Consider the following 17,823-nt stretch of genomic DNA (forward strand, 5'->3'; position numbering starts at 1 on the left):
CGTGGGGGGCCCGCCGCTGGGACCCCCCGCGATCTCCCTGCAACAGCCCACATTCTATACGTAGCTGTGTCTGAAGTTTCGGAAACCGTCGGGCTTCCGAGACGGGGACGTGACGTGACGCCACGCCCCCTCCATTCATGTCTATGGGAGGGGCCGTTGCTGCCGTTACGCCCCCTCCCACAGAAATGAATGGAGGGGGCGTGGTGTGACGTCACATCCCCGTCTAGGAAGCCCGGCAGTTTCCGAAACTTCAGACGCAGCTACGTATAGAATGCAGGCTGCTGCAGGGAGATCGCGGGGGGTCCCAGCGGCGGGCCCCCCACGATCAGACATCTTATCCCCTATCCTTTCAATAGGGGATAAGATGTTTTTGCCCGGAATACCCCTTTAAGTATATTAAAATATAGCTGAACTTCACTGACATAAAACCGGAAAACACCTCAAGTGAATAAAAAAAAAAAATGAATATTCCGATGTAAAAATGACAGAAAATGTGGTTGCAGAAGGTAGGTACTTCGAGAAAACAAGCACCGATTGTGGCTACAGTAACTATGAAATAAAATAAAAACGAACACATTTTATGAAGTTCCTGGAAACTGCAACACATGAGGCCAATATGCCATATGGGGGGGAGATAAAGTGATGCGTTTGTGTCCAACCACGGTTGTGAAATACAGCAGCAGCCCCTAAATCAGACCGACTTAAAGAAGCACTCCGGGAATATTTTTTTCTTTGCTTACATAGTGCATTATAGGCTTTTGTTAGAGAATAATGTACAGGTTCTTGTGTACGCCTTTTGCTTTTTGCTAAAGAGGCAGACATGGGATAGGATCCATTATGCTTTGCAAATGCACAATGATGTGGGCTTTGTATAGCAGCCTATGTTTTCCGTGAATCCTCTGGCTGAGGGTCAGGTATTTGATCACTGCCCCAGGTCATCTATATAGGCTGCTGGAGGTCACCAGGTGAACTGATTAGACTCATAAGTGGGTTGGGGTCACATTATGTGCAGTTTTAATGTGTTTTCTTATTTAAAACACTTTTTTTTTTTTTGAGAAATATTTTCATGAGGAGAAAAGGATTTTACCTATAATCACAATTCAGGTGTTTTATGAAGATCTGAAGTCTTAGGCTGTGTTCACATGTTTAATTTTTACTGCATTCTGGCTGTTTTTGCTGCAATTTTTGCAAATCTTGGAAAAATTACATATTGATACTGGGATTTGCACAACTGCGGAACAATATGACTATTTTTGATCGATGTTTGGAAAATCACTGCTAAAACAGAAAAACTGCAGAAATAAATGCAACATATAAACAAAGCCTTAGGAGAGGTGTATAACTACTATATATCCTGATCCCATAAAGATAGCAGCAGCAGTATACAGATAGAGCTGGAGGGGAGGTGTATACCTACTATATATCCTGATCTGATAGAGATGGCAGCAGCAGTATACAGATAGAGCTGGAGGGGAGGTGTATATCTACTATATATCCTGATCCCATAGAGATATCCTGATCCGATAGAGATGGCAGCAGCAGTATGCAGATAGAGCTGGAGGGGAGGTGTATATCTACTATATATCCTGATCCCATAGAAATAGCAGCAGTATACAGATAGAGCTGGAGGGGAGGTGTATAACTACTATATATCCTGATCCCATAGAGATAGCAGCAGTATACAGATAGAGCTGGAGGGGAGGTGTATACCTACTATATATCCTGATCTGATAGAGATGGCAGCAGCAGTATACAGATAGAGCTGGAGGGGAGGTGTATATCTACTATATATCCTGATCCGATAGAGATGGCAGCAGCAGTATACAGATAGAGCTGGAGGGGAGGTGTATATCTATTATATATCCTGATCCCATAGAAATAGCAGCAGTATACAGATAGAGCTGGAGGGGAGGTGTATAACTACTATATATCCTGATCCCATAGAGATAGCAGCAGTATACAGATAGAGCTGGAGGGGAGGTGTATAACTACTATATATCCTGATCCCATAGAGATAGCAGCAGTATACAGATAGAGCTGGAGGGGAGGTGTATATCCACTGATGGACCACTGCCTTAAATGGACGGACTATTGTTTTTAATGGGCACCATGCACTGCTTCATTTCCCCTGTGGAGGCGCTGCTGCTCTATTACCACATATGATGAACAGTGGTCCTCACCAATATATTTGAATTCTACAGAAAGTTCCTAAAAACAAATAGTTTGAAGAGACCGTATTGGTTTTCCCCCTTTATAGTCACCTTCACTGTGTGGACAAGAGACAATGAATCCAATTGTCATATATTTATATATATATATATATATATATATATATATATATATATATATGGGCTCCAGTCCTGCAGGAACGCGTGGGAACTAAGTTCCTGCACTTTTTCCACAGCAGGAAAACCATTCCCATTAGCAGGAGTCATGCAGGACCAGCCTTTGAGTGGAAATCTTGGGTGAGTCCCCTCACTTTTTCCCCAGGACTTGACCCCTGTATATATATATATATATATATATATATATATATATACATACACATACACACACATGAGCCCCATGTAGCCCCATGAAGTAAAAACACTTAGAATTTTATGTGTTATTCTTGTTTCAGTCCATACAGAATGACCCTCCCCCGATGGGCTGTGACATCACCGTAGTTTTGTTGATAAAATTTCCTCGGACGATATAAACTCTTGACATCAAAAAATGAAAAAACGGAAATATGAGCCCGGCCTAATGTTTCGCTATGTCCCCTTTCTTTAGGATAATTTGCCTCTGCCAAGGCGCTAACTTGGTCTCATCGTATCCCAGTGTTCTTAGCTTTTCCGACTGCTCCCGTTCCCGCTCCTGCTCTTCTTTCTTTAGTTTCTCTTGCTCTTTTCTGGGAAGACAAGAAGGAAGGTCTCCATGTTTGAAAACATTCAATGGATTCCCAATCATTTTATTTATTTATTTTTGTAATTTTTTTTTTTCTTGAAGAAATGTTTTACATCTTACAATGGAAATGAAATAAGACCATAAGAAGGGAAGTTACCCCAAGAATACTTGTGGGGTGCCGTGTGGGCATTCTTACCTTGGTGAAGGACCGTCTTTCCGTTGTGTCCATGGTAGACAAAGGGGTTGACTATGAGAGTAACATAAAAGAGATTGACGGACGTGCAGAAAGGAGAAGGGGAGAAGGAAGGGGAGAACAGGGCAATGATGGCGTCTAGTAGTTTGTAGATGGGTGACCTAACATAACTTGCTATAGGAGAGGGGTAAGAGGAAGATAAGAACTTGTAAGTTGTGGGTGAATGGGTAATCAAAGATAACTGTTCAGTAGCATGCTGGGGACCCCTGCCCTATAAGCTGGACTATCACTTGTGGTAAAATGAAAGGAGGAGATCTGTAGGTTGTCATTTGGTCACTGTGTAAAATTTGCATACCTACTTAAAAGGATCTAAAATCAGTAGTAAAGCTAAGACCTTATGGGGTACCTCCCAGATACATCACCCACTTTGCAAAAGCCATCGAATGGCTTCTGGAGCCTCTCCTTAATAAAGTGTTTCCCAACTACTCTGTTGAGAGTTGTAGTTTTGCTACAGGTGGATGCACACTGGTTGGATAACACTGCTCTATGCGGTACCCCAGTACAAAATACCAAAGACATCTTTCTTTAAGAGGGGGAGTTTGCAGTATCCCAGTATATTGTGTGTTTTTTGGGCTCTACGGCCATGCTGAGATATGTAATTCTGCAACAGCCTGAGGCACAATGGTTGGGAAACACTGCCTTTATAGAGGCTTTGAAGGAGAGGCTTTGTGTGTCCTGTGTGTCGTGGTGTTTCGGCTGTTGCCTCACCAACAGTACAACAGATCTACTTCTTTTGGGAACCTGTCACCAAGTTTATAACAAGTGGCAAAACATAATAGAAGATAATATTACATGTCCTCCCATGCTTCGTGTTGCCACTTGTTATAAAGGGTAGAATTAAGTGACAGGTTTCCTTTAAAGAAGTTATGTCAGGATTACAGGATAGAAGCCCAACTGATCATTAGAACAGAGGACCCTTATCCCAGGGTGAACGTTACTGCAGTACTAGACCGCCTTATTATTCTCTATGATACTTCCAAACATTGTAGAACACTGAATTTGGGAATGTTTGGAAAGTCCTATGAAGAGTCAATGGAGGCGCTGGTTGAGCATGCTAGACCGCCACTCCACAGTCACTCAGAGAAAAAGGGTCTCTAATTGAGTCCCAGCGGTCAGACCCCCAACTATCATCTATTGATTCCCTAACCTGTGGATAAGGAGGACATTTTTATCTGGGGATAACCCCTATTATTCATTCTTTTTCTATTAAATTGCATTCATGCAAAACTAGGTGACATCCGATAGATGGAAATAGATGTAATCACCCCTGCGTACGGACTGGCGGGAAGTTTCTCCGGCCCGCAGTACAATTCCAGGAAAGTATTGTCTCGCATTAGTGATGTGATGAAACAGGAATTGTTTATTTATTCATATAACAGGATACAGCGGACAGAATAGTAACGTTGACTATGACATGATTAAGGATCTTGAATCATTCGAAACACGTCAATGTTACTATTCTGCCTGCTATATGATTAAATAAAGAGTTCCTGTTTCATCACATCACTAGCGCTGGATATTACTTTCCGGGTGACATCCAAAATGGCCTCCATTACTGCAACCTCTTGGGCTGTCGTCCAGATTGACGTTTCCTTATAGGGGAACTCCACTGGAAAACATATTAAATTAACTGGTGCCAGAAAGTTAAACAGATTTGTAAATTTCTTCCATTAAAAAATCTTAATCCTTCCAGTACTTATCAGCTGCTGTATACTACAGAGGAAATTCTTTTCTTTTAGAATTTCCTTTCTGTCTGACCACAGCGCTCTCTGCTGACATCTCTGTCCGTGTCAGGAACTGTCCAGAACAACATATGTTTGCTATGGGGATTTTCTCCTGCTCTGGACAGTTCCTAACATTAACAGTGGTGTCAGCAAAGAGCACTGTGGTCATGACAGAAAAGAAATACCAAAATAAAATATTTTCCTCTGTAATATACAGCCGCTAATGAGTACTGGAAGGATTCAGATTTTTTAATAGAAGTAATTTACAAATCTGTTTAACTTTCTGGCACCAGTTGATTTAAAAAATAAGTTTTCCACCGGAGTACTCCTTTAAAGGGGTACTCCACCCCTAGAAATCTTATTCCCTATACAAAGGAGCCTCCGGGCGCTGCACCTGATACTCCAAACAAACGCTGGGTGCAGCAGAGAGATCTTGAGGGTCCCTAGCGGCAGGACCCCCGCGATCTCCCTGCTGCACTTGGCGTTCGTTTAGAGCATCGGGTGCATCGCCAGAGGCTCGTGATGTCATGGCCACGCCCCCTCCCATAGACTTGCATTGAGGGGGCATGGCCGTGACATCATGAGCCTCCGCACCGCATCTCCAGTCATCCAGCACAAAGTGAAGTTGGCTCCTTGCATCGGATGTCTGGGGTGCCGCAGTCGAGATTGCGGGGGTCCCCAGTGGTGGGACCCCTGCGATCAAACATCTTATGCCATATCCTTTGGATAGGGGATAAGATGTCTAAGGGCAGAGTACTCCTTTAAATAATCTGATTCCGGGACAACAATGTACAATCTATGGGCACAATACACAGGACGGTCATCTAGACACTCAAGGAATAACTAGTAATATACAGTAAGAAGATGATGAGATTCTCACCTTTTCTGCTCTCTGTCACGTGAACAATTGCAAAGGGGGGGAAAAAAAACGAAGAAAATATTAAATTATTTATAAGAAACTTAATAAAAACTTTCAATGAGAAGTGATTTAGAAGACACCCGGCCTTACTTCTCCTCCTCCATCTTCTTCCTCAGGATCTCCCTCCGCCATGCCGGCATTGTAGATAGTCGTGCGGCTTCTTCCTGTTCCTGCATAAGAAATGGGAAACTCCAAATAAATACATATATAAAATCTGAGATGACTACAGGAACCTGTTATAAAACATAATTGGAACACAAAGTAATATCCTACAGGGATTCTTAAAGAAGAACTCCACCTAAAATAAACTCTCATTCGGCTCCGGTCGTATCTTGCCCCCTGGTAACCTGTGCAGCCATTTTAATCAGACTTTCAGCTCCAAACCTTTATCCTACAACAACAACTACTGATAATATGTAAAATATAAAAGTTATGTTTTCTATCATTTCTTTTTTCTATTTAGGTTATAAACAGAAAGTAAAAAAGGAACAAGTCCCCGGAACATTCAGTAAAGTCTGATTTGCCAAATGTTTGACATCATAAAATACTTACATGGGGACAAATTCTGCACATTTTACACCGTCTTGTACATTTCTTTTTAGGAGGAGGACGTGTATAGGTGAGGACGGTAAAGTAGGAGGACGTGTATAGGTGAGGACGGTAAAGTAGGAGGACGTCTATAGGTGAGGATGGTAAAGAAGGAGGACGTGTATAGGTGAGGACAGTAAAGTAGGAGGACGTCTATAGGTGAGGACGGTAAAATAGGAGGACGTGTATAGGTGAGGACGGTAAAATAGGAGGACGTGTATAGGTGAGGACGGTAAAGTAGGAGGACGTGTATAGGTGAGGACGGTAAAGTAGGAGGACGTGTATAGGTGAGGACGGTAAAGTAGGAGGACGTGTATAGGTGAGGACGGTAAAGTAGGAGGACGTGTATAGGTGAGGACGGTAAAGTAGGAGGACGTGTATAGGTGAGGACGGTAAAGTAGGAGGACGTGTATAGGTGAGGACGGTAAAGTAGGAGGACGTGTATAGGTGAGGACGGTAAAGTAGGAGGACGTGTATAGGTGAGGACGGTAAAGTAGGAGGACGTGTATAGGTGAGGACGGTAAAGTAGGAGGACGTGTATAGGTGAGGACGGTAAAGTAGGAGGACGTGTATAGGTGAGGACGGTAAAGTAGGAGGACGTGTATAGGTGAGGACAGTAAAATAGGAGGACGTGTATAGGTGAGGACGGTAAAATAGGAGGACGTGTATAGGTGAGGATGGTAAAATAGGAGGACGTGTATAGGTGAGGACGGTAAAGTAGGAGGACGTGTATAGGTGAGGACGGTAAAGTAGGAGGACGTGTATAGGTGAGGACGGTAAAGTAGGAGGACGTGTATAGGTGAGGACGGTAAAGTAGGAGGACGTGTATAGGTGAGGACGGTAAAATAGGAGGACGTGTATAGGTGAGGACGGTAAAGTAGGAGGATGTGTATAGGTGAGGACGGTAAAGTAGGAGGACGTGTATAGGTGAGGACGGTAAAATAGGAGGACGTGTATAGGTGAGGACGGTAAAGTAGGAGGACGTGTATAGGTGAGGACGGTAAAGTAGGAGGACGTGTATAGGTGAGGACGGTAAAGTAGGAGGACGGTAAAGTAGGAGGACGTGTATAGGTGAGGACGGTAAAGTAGGAGAACGTGTATAGGTGAGGACGGTAAAGTAGGAGGACGGTAAAGTAGGAGGACGTGTATAGGTGAGGACGGTAAAGTAGGAGGACGTGTATAGGTGAGGACGGTAAAATAGGAAGACGTGTATAGGTGAGGATGGTAAAGTAGGAGGACGTGTATAGGTGAGGACGGTAAAGTAGGAGGATGTGTATAGGTGAGGACGGTAAAGTAGGAGGACGTGTATAGGTGAGGACGGTAAAGTAGGAGGACGTGTATAGGTGAGGACGGTAAAGTAGGAGGACGTGTATAGGTGAGGACGGTAAAGTAGGAGGACGTGTATAGGTGAGGACGGTAAAGTAGAAGGACGTGTATAGGTGAGGACGGTAAAGTAGGAGGACGTGTATAGGTGAGGACGGTAAAGTAGGAGGACGTGTATAGGTGAGGACGGTAAAGTAGGAGGACGTGTATAGGTGAGGACGGTAAAGTAGGAGGACGTGTATAGGTGAGGATGGTAAAGTAGGAGGACGTGTATAGGTGAGGACGGTAAAGTAGGAGGACGTGTATAGGTGAGGACGGTAAAGTAGGAGGACGTGTATAGGTGAGGACGGTAAAATAGGAGGACGTGTATAGGTGAGGACGGTAAAGTAGAAGGACGTGTAAAGGTGAGGACGGTAAAATAGGAGGACGTGTATAGGTGAGGACGGTAAAGTAGGAGGACGTGTATAGGTGAGGACGGTAAAGTAGGAGGACGTGTATAGGTGAGGACGGTAAAGTAGGAGGACGTGTATAGGTGAGGATGGTAAAGTAGGAGGACGTGTATAGGTGAGGACGGTAAAGTAGGAGGACGTGTATAGGTGAGGACGGTAAAATAGGAGGACGTGTATAGGTGAGGACGGTAAAGTAGGAGGATGTGTATAGGTGAGGACGGTAAAGTAGGAGGACGTGTATAGGTGAGGACGGTAAAATAGGAGGACGTGTATAGGTGAGGACGGTAAAGTAGGAGGACGTGTATAGGTGAGGACGGTAAAGTAGGAGGACGTGTATAGGTGAGGACGGTAAAGTAGGAGGACGGTAAAGTAGGAGGACGTGTATAGGTGAGGACGGTAAAGTAGGAGGACGTGTATAGGTGAGGACGGTAAAGTAGGAGGACGGTAAAGTAGGAGGACGTGTATAGGTGAGGACGGTAAAATAGGAAGACGTGTATAGGTGAGGATGGTAAAGTAGGAGGACGTGTATAGGTGAGGACGGTAAAGTAGGAGGATGTGTATAGGTGAGGACGGTAAAGTAGGAGGACGTGTATAGGTGAGGACGGTAAAGTAGGAGGACGTGTATAGGTGAGGACGGTAAAGTAGGAGGACGTGTATAGGTGAGGACGGTAAAGTAGGAGGACGTGTATAGGTGAGGACGGTAAAGTAGAAGGACGTGTATAGGTGAGGACGGTAAAGTAGGAGGACGTGTATAGGTGAGGACGGTAAAGTAGGAGGACGTGTATAGGTGAGGACGGTAAAGTAGGAGGACGTGTATAGGTGAGGACGGTAAAGTAGGAGGACGTGTATAGGTGAGGATGGTAAAGTAGGAGGACGTGTATAGGTGAGGACGGTAAAGTAGGAGGACGTGTATAGGTGAGGACGGTAAAGTAGGAGGACGTGTATAGGTGAGGACGGTAAAATAGGAGGACGTGTATAGGTGAGGACGGTAAAGTAGAAGGACGTGTAAAGGTGAGGACGGTAAAATAGGAGGACGTGTATAGGTGAGGACGGTAAAGTAGGAGGACGTGTATAGGTGAGGACGGTAAAGTAGGAGGACGTGTATAGGTGAGGACGGTAAAGTAGGAGGACGTGTATAGGTGAGGATGGTAAAGTAGGAGGACGTGTATAGGTGAGGACGGTAAAGTAGGAGGACGTGTATAGGTGAGGATGGTAAAGTAGGAGGACGTGTATAGGTGAGGGCTGTAAAGTAGGAGGACGTGTATAGGTGAGGACGGTAAAGTAGGAGGACATGTATAAGTGAGGACGGTAAAGTAGGAGGACGTGTATAGGTGAGGATGGTAAAGAAGGAGGATGTGTATAGGTGAGGACGGTAAAGTAGGAGGACGTGTATAGGTGAGGACGGTAAAGTAGGAGGACGTGTAAAGGTGAGGACGCTAAAGTAGGAGGACATGTATAGGTGAGGGCTGTAAAGTAGGAGGACGTGTATAGGTGAGGACGCTAAAGTAGGAGGACGTGTATAGGTGAGGACGGTAAAGTAGGAGGACGTGTATAGGTGAGGACGGTAAAGTAGGAGGACGTGTATAGGTGAGGACGGTAAAGTAGGAGGACGTGTATAGGTGAGGACGGTAAAGTAGGAGGACGTGTATAGGTGAGGACGGTAAAGTAGGAGGACGAGTATAGGTGAGGACGGTAAAGTAGGAGGACGTGTATAGGTGAGGACGGTAAAGTAGGAGGACGTGTATAGGTGAGGGCTGTAAAGTAGGAGGATGTGTATAGGTGAGGACGGTAAAGTAGGAGGACGTGTATAGGTGAGGACGGTAAAGTAGGAGGACGTGTATAGGTGAGGGCTGTAAAGTAGGAGGACGAGTATAGGTGAGGACGGTAAAGTAGGAGGACGTGTATAGGTGAGGACGGTAAAGTAGGAGGACGTGTATAGGTGAGGACGGTAAAGTAGGAGGACGTGTATAGGTGAGGGCTGTAAAGTAGGAGGACGAGTATAGGTGAGGACGGTAAAGTAGGAGGACGTGTATAGGTGAGGACGGTAAAGTAGGAGGATGTGTATAGGTGAGGACGGTAAAGTAGGAGGACGTGTATAGGTGAGGACGGTAAAGTAGGAGGACGTGTATAGGTGAGGACGGTAAAGTAGGAGGACGTGTATAGGTGAGGGCTGTAAAGTAGGAGGACGAGTATAGGTGAGGACGGTAAAGTAGGAGGACGTGTATAGGTGAGGACGGTAAAGTAGGAGGACGTGTATAGGTGAGGGCTGTAAAGTAGGAGGATGTGTATAGGTGAGGGCTGTAAAGTAGGAGGACGTGTATAGGTGAGGACGGTAAAGTAGGAGGATGTGTATAGGTGAGGATGGTAAAGTAGGAGGACGGTAAAGTAGGAGGATGTGTATAGGTGAGGATGGTAAAGTAGGAGGACGGTAAAGTAGGAGGACGTGTATAGGTGAGGACGGTAAAGTAGGAGGACGTGTATAGGTGAGGACGGTAAAGTAGGAGGACGTGTATAGGTGAGGACGGTAAAGTAGGAGGACGTGTATAGGTGAGGACGGTAAAGTAGGAGGACTCCCTGATTCAATGACTGCTCAATCCTGTCCCAACGTCCCTGTCCTCTGGTCTATCCACACAGTAAAGAACACTGAAATATAATCATATTAAAAGAAAGAATAAGGAGGGGGGAAAAAGGAAAGAATGAAGAAAAAAAGAATAGAAGAGAATGAAGATGAAAGAGGGGTCAATAAGGAAAATGGAAAAGAACAAAAGAGAAGAGAAAATGTGAGATATAAAAAGAAAGAGAAGAGAAAATAGAGAAGAAAGGGAAGAAGACACAAAAAGTGGAAAAAAGACAAAAGAGAAAAACTGTGGAAAGAAAAGACATGAGGAAAGAAAGGAGAAAAAGAGGGGGAAAAAGAACAGAGAGGAAATGAGAAGAAGGGAAGAAAAGAATGAAGAGGAGAAGATGGGAGAAAGGAAGAGAAGAAAGGAGAATAATAGAAGAGAATGGAGGAAAATAATAAAAGGGAGGGGAGAAGAATGATAGAAGAGAAAAAAATGGGGGAGAGAAAACTGGAGAAAGAAAGAGAAGAGATAAGAACAAGAAGTGAGAAGAGAGGAGAAGAGATAAGAACAAGAAAGAAGAAGAGAAAAGAACAAGAAAGGAGAAGAGAGAAGAGATAAGAGAGGAGAAGAGAGAAGAGAGAGCAAGAGAGGAGAAGAGAGAACAAGAGAGAAGAGAGGAGAAGAGATAAGAGAAGAAGAAGAGAGAAAAGAGAGGAGAAGAGATAAGAGAAGAAGAAGAGAGAAAAGAGAACAAGAGAGAAGAAAAAAAGAGAGAAGAGAGAACGAGAGAGAAGAGAGAACAAGAGAGAAGAGAGAACAAGAGAGAACAAGAGAGAAGAGAGAACAAGAGAGAACAAGAGAGAACAAGAGAGGAGAAGAGAAAAGAGGAGAAGAGAGAAGAAGAGGAGACATGAGATGAAAGAAGAGAAGAAAGGAGCAAGGAAAGAAAATGACGGAAGATAAAAGGAAATGAGAAAAGATGGGAGGAGAGGGAAGGAGAAGAGATGAGAGAACAGAAGAGTGAAGAGCGGAGGAGAAAGGAGACAAAATGGAAGGAGAGGAAGAGGGGGCAGAAAAGAACAGTAAAGAGAAAGGAAAAGAAAACCAGAGAAGACAAGAGGAGGAGGGAGAATACGGATGGAGGAGACTCTGCGCTGTTCTAGAATTAACCAGAAACCTTCTTCATATTCTTACTAAGACGACCACAACTGTGAAACCCTCAGCGATGACTACGACGTCTTCACAACCACAAGTGTTTTCATTGTGCGTCATCTATTACAGGTATTTCTGGAAGAAGATTGTACGATGCTGCCCGAGCTGACACATGACATTTCTATATATCTACATACAATGTCTAATGGTCCATGGACACAGGAGCTGCAGATATAGAGGATCCGTCTGATCTCCACAGATCTTCCCTCCATGTGTCCGATGATTCTTCTGATGTTTTACACTATTATGTTTCTTACTTTTTACCTTCAGACCATGATGTTGAGTAACATATATACTCTATATTGTGTCTTCGGTTATATCTTATACTCCACCCAGAGGAGGCCACATTATAACAGATAATTCTATGAATAGTCACAACCTACACTCTACATATGTTGCTTATTGAGGAAGATCTTGTAGATCAACTGGTGCCATTAAATTCTACAGATTTGTAAATTACTTCTATTAAAAAAATCTAAATCCTTCCAGTACTTATGAGCTGCTGCATGCTCCATTCTTTCTGTCCACAGTGCTCTCTGCTGACACCTCTGTCCATGTCAGGAAAGTAGGAGAAAATCCCCATAGAAAACAAACCTCTCCTGCTCCGGACAGTTCATGACATGGACAGAGAGGTGTCAGCAGAGAGCACTGTGGTCAGACAGAAAGGAAATTCAAAAAGAAAATAACTTTCTGTGGAGCATACAGCATCTGTGCTGGAAGAATTAAGATTTTTTAATAGAAGTAATTTACAAATCTGTTTAACTTTCTGGCACCAGTTAATTGTTTTCCAGCAGATTTCCCCTTTAAGTGTCTAATACTTTAAAGGGGTACTCCACTGGCCAGCGTTCGTAACAAAATGTTCCAAATGAGGTTTTGATGCTGCGGGGGTCAGCCACACCCCTCGTGACATCACAGCCATGCCCCCTCAATGCAAGTCTATGGGAGGGGGCATGGCCGCGATGTACCCTTTAGAGCTCGATCGGCTCCAGTGGAGTACCCCTTTAATGCTCGATCTGCTCCAGTGGAGTACCCCTTTAATGCTCGATCTGCTCCAACACTGACCTGTCTGGAGATGCACAGACTATAATATGTCAACAAAAGTTAGATTTTATTTCCACCATTTACACTTTCAAAATAACCAAAAACAAAAAAATGGCGTCTGCAAAAGTTTGGGCACCCTGCATAATTTATAGCATGCACTGCCCCCTTTGCAAAGGTGAGACCTGCCAGTGTCATGGATTGTTCTCAATCATCATCTGGGAAGACCAGGTGATGTCAATCTCAAAGGTTTTAAATGCCCAGACTCATCTGACCTTGCCCCAACAATCAGCACCATGGGTTCTTCTGAGCAGTTGTCTAGAAATCTGAGACTGAAAATAGTTGATGCTCACAAAGCTGGAGAAGGCGATAAGACAATAGCAAAACGTTTTCAGATGTCAATATCCTCTGTTCGGAATGTAATTAAGAAATGGCAGTCATCAGGAACAGTGGAAGTTAAAGCAAGATCTGGAAGACCAAGAACAATATCAGACATAACAGCTCACAGGATTGTGAGAAAAACAATTCAAAACCCATATTTGACTGCACAATCCCTCCAGAAAGATCTGGCAGACATTGGAGTTGTGGTACACTATTCCACTATAAAGAGATACTTGTACAAATATGGTCTTCATGGAAGAGTCATCAGAAGAAAACCTCTTCTACGTCCTCACCACAGAAATCAGCGTTTGAACTTTGCAAATGAACATATAGACAAGCCTGATGCATTTTGGAAACAAGTTCTGTGGACCGATGAGATTAAAATTGAACTTTTTGGCCAGAATGAGCAAAGGTACGTTTGGAGAAGAAGGGGAACAGAATTTAATGAAAAGAACCTCTGTCCAACTGTTAAGCATGGGGGTGGATCAATCATGCTTCGGGGTTGTATTGCAGCCAGTGGCACAGGGAACATCTCAGAAGGAAGGAAGGAAAAATGGATTCAATAGAATTTCAGCAAATTTTGGATGCTAACTTGATGCCATCTGTGAAAAAGATGAAGTTAAAGAGAGGATGGCTTCTACAAATGGATAATGATCCAAAACACACCACGAAATCCACGGGGGATTACATCAAGAGGCGTAAACTGAAGGTTTTGCCATGGCCTTCACAATCTCCTGACCTCAACATAATTGAAAATCTATGGATAGACATTAAAAGAGCAGTCAGTGACAGACAGCCCAGAAATCTCAAAGAACTGGAAGACTTTTGTAAGGAAGAATGGGCAAAGATACCTCAAACAAGAATTGAAAGACTCTTGGCTGCTACAAAAAGCGTTTACAAGCTGTGATACTTGCCAAAGGGGGCCGTGCATGCTATAAATTCTGCAGGGTGCCCAAACCTTTGCAGATGCCATTTTTTTGGTTTTCTGTTATTTTGAAAGTGTAAATGATGGAAATAAAATGTAACTTTTGTTGACATATTATAAGAATGTCTAATCTGTAATTTGATGCAGTTTGTCGATTTTTCCATCTTTCCTTGGCTTCTTTATGCACATTAATACAAGTTTTTACCTGGGGTGCCCAAACTTTTGATCCCCACTGTAAGTGTTTAAATGCGGGAGGGGGTTGGGCTTCTGACATCAAGGCCCCCCAGCGATCTCCAGAATGGGGCACTGAATGCATTCTCTATGGGAGCGCCAGAGATACACGAGTGCTGTACTCATGAGTGCATGCCGAGCCCACAATCCATTTGGCAGGAAGAGTTGGGACCCCGTACTGGAGATCTCAGGGGGGTCCCAGCAATCAGACCCACATGTTTTATCACCTATCCTGTGGATGGGGGATCCGACTTTAAAGGGGTGTTCCATTGGAAAACATTTTTATTAAATTTTTTCAAAAATTTTGAAATGACAGAAATTTCCCAGTGTTACAATATTGCAATACGCACAATAACAAAATAAGCAAAGACCAGACGGATATAATTCTTAGGGAGGAAACTTTATTCAGCTCTAAAGTAAACGCAACTACACACAAATATATTTTACCTTCACATGAACGACAAAGAAAAAAAACAGAAACGTAAGCTGAAAAAACCACACAAGAAAATGTCTACAACCCGACGGCTCCGGAATGGGAAAAACATTGTATTAAGACGAATGAACGTCAGGTCACGTCTCTATATTGTTCCCATCGACCAATCAGATTGAGTCACAGATGGAACGTGGACTCGGAACGCTCACTACGGCAACTGGGCCACATAGTTCTGATACAGGAGGCCCAATGGGGGAGATTTATCAAAACCTGTGCAGAGGAAAAGTTGCCCATAGCAACCAATCAGATCGCTGCTTTCATTTTGCAGAGGCCTTGTTAAAAATGAAAGTAGTGATCTGATTGGTTGCTATGGGTAACTTTTCCTCTTGACAGGTTTTGATAAATCTCCCCCCAATATGTTTAGAGCAGGGGTCTCAAACTGGTGGCCCTCCTGATGTTGCAAAACTTCAACTCCCAGCATGTCCGGACAGCCGTTCGCTCCATGCACCAGATGACAGGGGGAGCTGCAGGAGAGATCGCGGGGGTCCTCAGCAGCGGGACCTCCATGATCAGACATCTATTTAAAGGGGTACTCCCGTGGAAAACTTTTTTATTTTAATCAACTGGTGCCGGAAAGTTAAACAGATTTGTAAATTACTTCTATTAAAAAATCTTAATCCTTCCAGTACTTTTAGGGGCTGTATACTAAATTATTTTCTTTTTGGATTTCTCTTATGTCATGAGCACAGTGCTCTCTGCTGACACCTCTGTCTATTTTAGGAACTGTCCAGAGCAGCATATGTTTGCTATGGGGATTTTCTCCTGCTCTGGACAGTTCTTAAAATGGACAGAGATGTCAGCAGAGAGCCCTGTGCTCGTGATGTCAGCAGAGAGCTCTGTGTTCGTGACATAAGAGAAATCAAAAGAAAACCATTTCCTCTGTAGTATACAGCCCCTAAAATGTACTGAAAGGATTAAGATTTTTTAATAGAAGTAATTTACAAATCTGTTTAACTTTCTGGCACCCGTTGATCTAAAAAAAAGTTTTCCACGGAAGTACCCCTTTAAGGGTTCCCCTTTACTAATATCTGCAGAGTCTCCGGACTACTGAAAACCGACAGTATGTGACGGAAAACATGGGACCTCTATTCTCGAGATCCAGGAGGTCCCAGCAGTCAGGAACTGTGGACAGGGGATAAATGTTGTTGATGGGACCAACCCCATTAAAGGGGTACTCCGATGGAAATGTTTTTTTTTATTTTTTAAATCAACTGGTGCCAGAAAGATAAACAGATTTGTAAATTACTTCTATTAAAAAATCTTTACCCTTCCAATACTTATTAGCTGCTGTATGCTACAGAGGAAATTCTTTGCTTTTTGAATTTCTTTTTTGTCTTGTCCACAGTGCTCTCTGCTGACACCTCTGTCCATGTCAGGAACTGTCCAGAGCAGCATAGGTTTGCTATGGGGATTTTCTCCTGCTCTGGACAGTTCCTGATACGGGCATCAGGTGTCAGCAGAGAGCACTGGGGACAAGACAAAAAAGAAATTCAAAAAGCAAAGAATTTCCTCTGTAGCATACAGCTGCTAAAAGGTACTGAAAGGGTAAAGATTTTTTTAATAGAAGTATTTTACAAATCTGTTTAACTTTCTGGCACCAGTTGATTTAAAAAGAAACGTTTTCCACCGGAGTACCCCTTTAAACTCCTCCAGAGGTATCTGCAAGCAATAAGACATTTATGATTTAACTCTATTGGGGGAGATTAATCATTTGTGACTTTTTTTCCACTTTTTTAGTTTGCACCTTCTTTTTTATTCCAATATAAAATATTAAAAATTAATCAAACTGTTGCACAAGCGTTTGGTGCATTTTTAACTGACTTTATTGCCTTGTGGAACTGTAAGTCCTAAAACTTTTAGATAGGACTACAGGAGCAGTGTGTCCCTCTGAGGAGACCGCAAAACTGGCATATGAAGTCTTACAAGCCGTGCAATGCTCCATGGGAAAAGAATATGCAAAGTAGGTTATTTCCAGAAGGAAAGAACTTGCTCTACAGTGACACCTGCTGGAAGTAGCTTCCCTTACAATCAAAGTCCAGGGATTAAAGGGGTACTCTGCCCCTAGACATCTTATCCTCTATACAAAGGATAGGGATAAGATGTCTGATCACTGGGGTCCCTGCGGCACCCCAGACATCCGGTGCACAGAGTGAACTTCGTGCCCCGCCCCCTCAATGCAAGTCTATGGGAGGGGGGGGGGCGCTGCACCCCACGCTCTAAACGAACGCTGGCTGCAGCAGAGACATGCAGAGTACCCCTTTAAAGAGCCTTAAAACATGATTAGGAATTATACGCAAAATAAATAAAAAAAATCAGCTACAAATCAGTCTTACAGTCAGAAAAATAAAGCAATGTGTGAGTTAACAATTTTGGGGTCATACAGTATATTTTAGGATACAGACAATTCTATTTTTTATCATGCATGTAAGTTAGTTTCTAGAAGACTATACTAAAAAACATGCAAAAAGCAATTACTAAAAATGGTTCCCGGCCTGGGCTTAGTAAAGAATAGAAAAGTTTTATATCACGTGACGTCAACTTTGCCCAAATAGTGGGGGGGCTGTTCCCACCTGTATGTGCTTATACAGAGGGTCACTATAAAACCGACTACCGTTAGGAGGACTCATCTTATCCATGCATTACATTTCAGTGGCTGGCATGTAATTCCGCATTTCCCCTGCAGGGGTCGCTCTATGGAGAAACGTATGACTAGAGGCGGCTTTCCTGACCAATATGAGAAAAGCCAAAGGGAAAAATTCATCTAAAACTCTATTGAAAGCAAATCCTAAACACTGAACTTTGTTATACCTGAGGATGGGTAATCTAGTTTAAAATGG

General features: G+C 43.4%; 1 protein-coding gene across 1 annotated transcript in view; it reads right to left on the minus strand.

The window, feature by feature from the left end:
* Positions 1-5,872: 5,872 nt before the first annotated feature.
* ESPN (espin) overlaps positions 5,873-17,823 on the minus strand; it is a 238,079-nt gene continuing 226,128 nt past the window's right edge. Inside the window, exon 14 of the mRNA XM_056541801.1 lies at positions 5,873-5,952. The gene's annotated coding sequence lies outside the window, so the exon portion shown is untranslated. The remainder of the gene's footprint in view (positions 5,953-17,823) is intronic.

Source organism: Hyla sarda, chromosome 10 (genome assembly GCF_029499605.1).
Source record: "Hyla sarda isolate aHylSar1 chromosome 10, aHylSar1.hap1, whole genome shotgun sequence".
In the NCBI taxonomy this organism is placed as follows: domain Eukaryota; kingdom Metazoa; phylum Chordata; class Amphibia; order Anura; family Hylidae; genus Hyla; species Hyla sarda.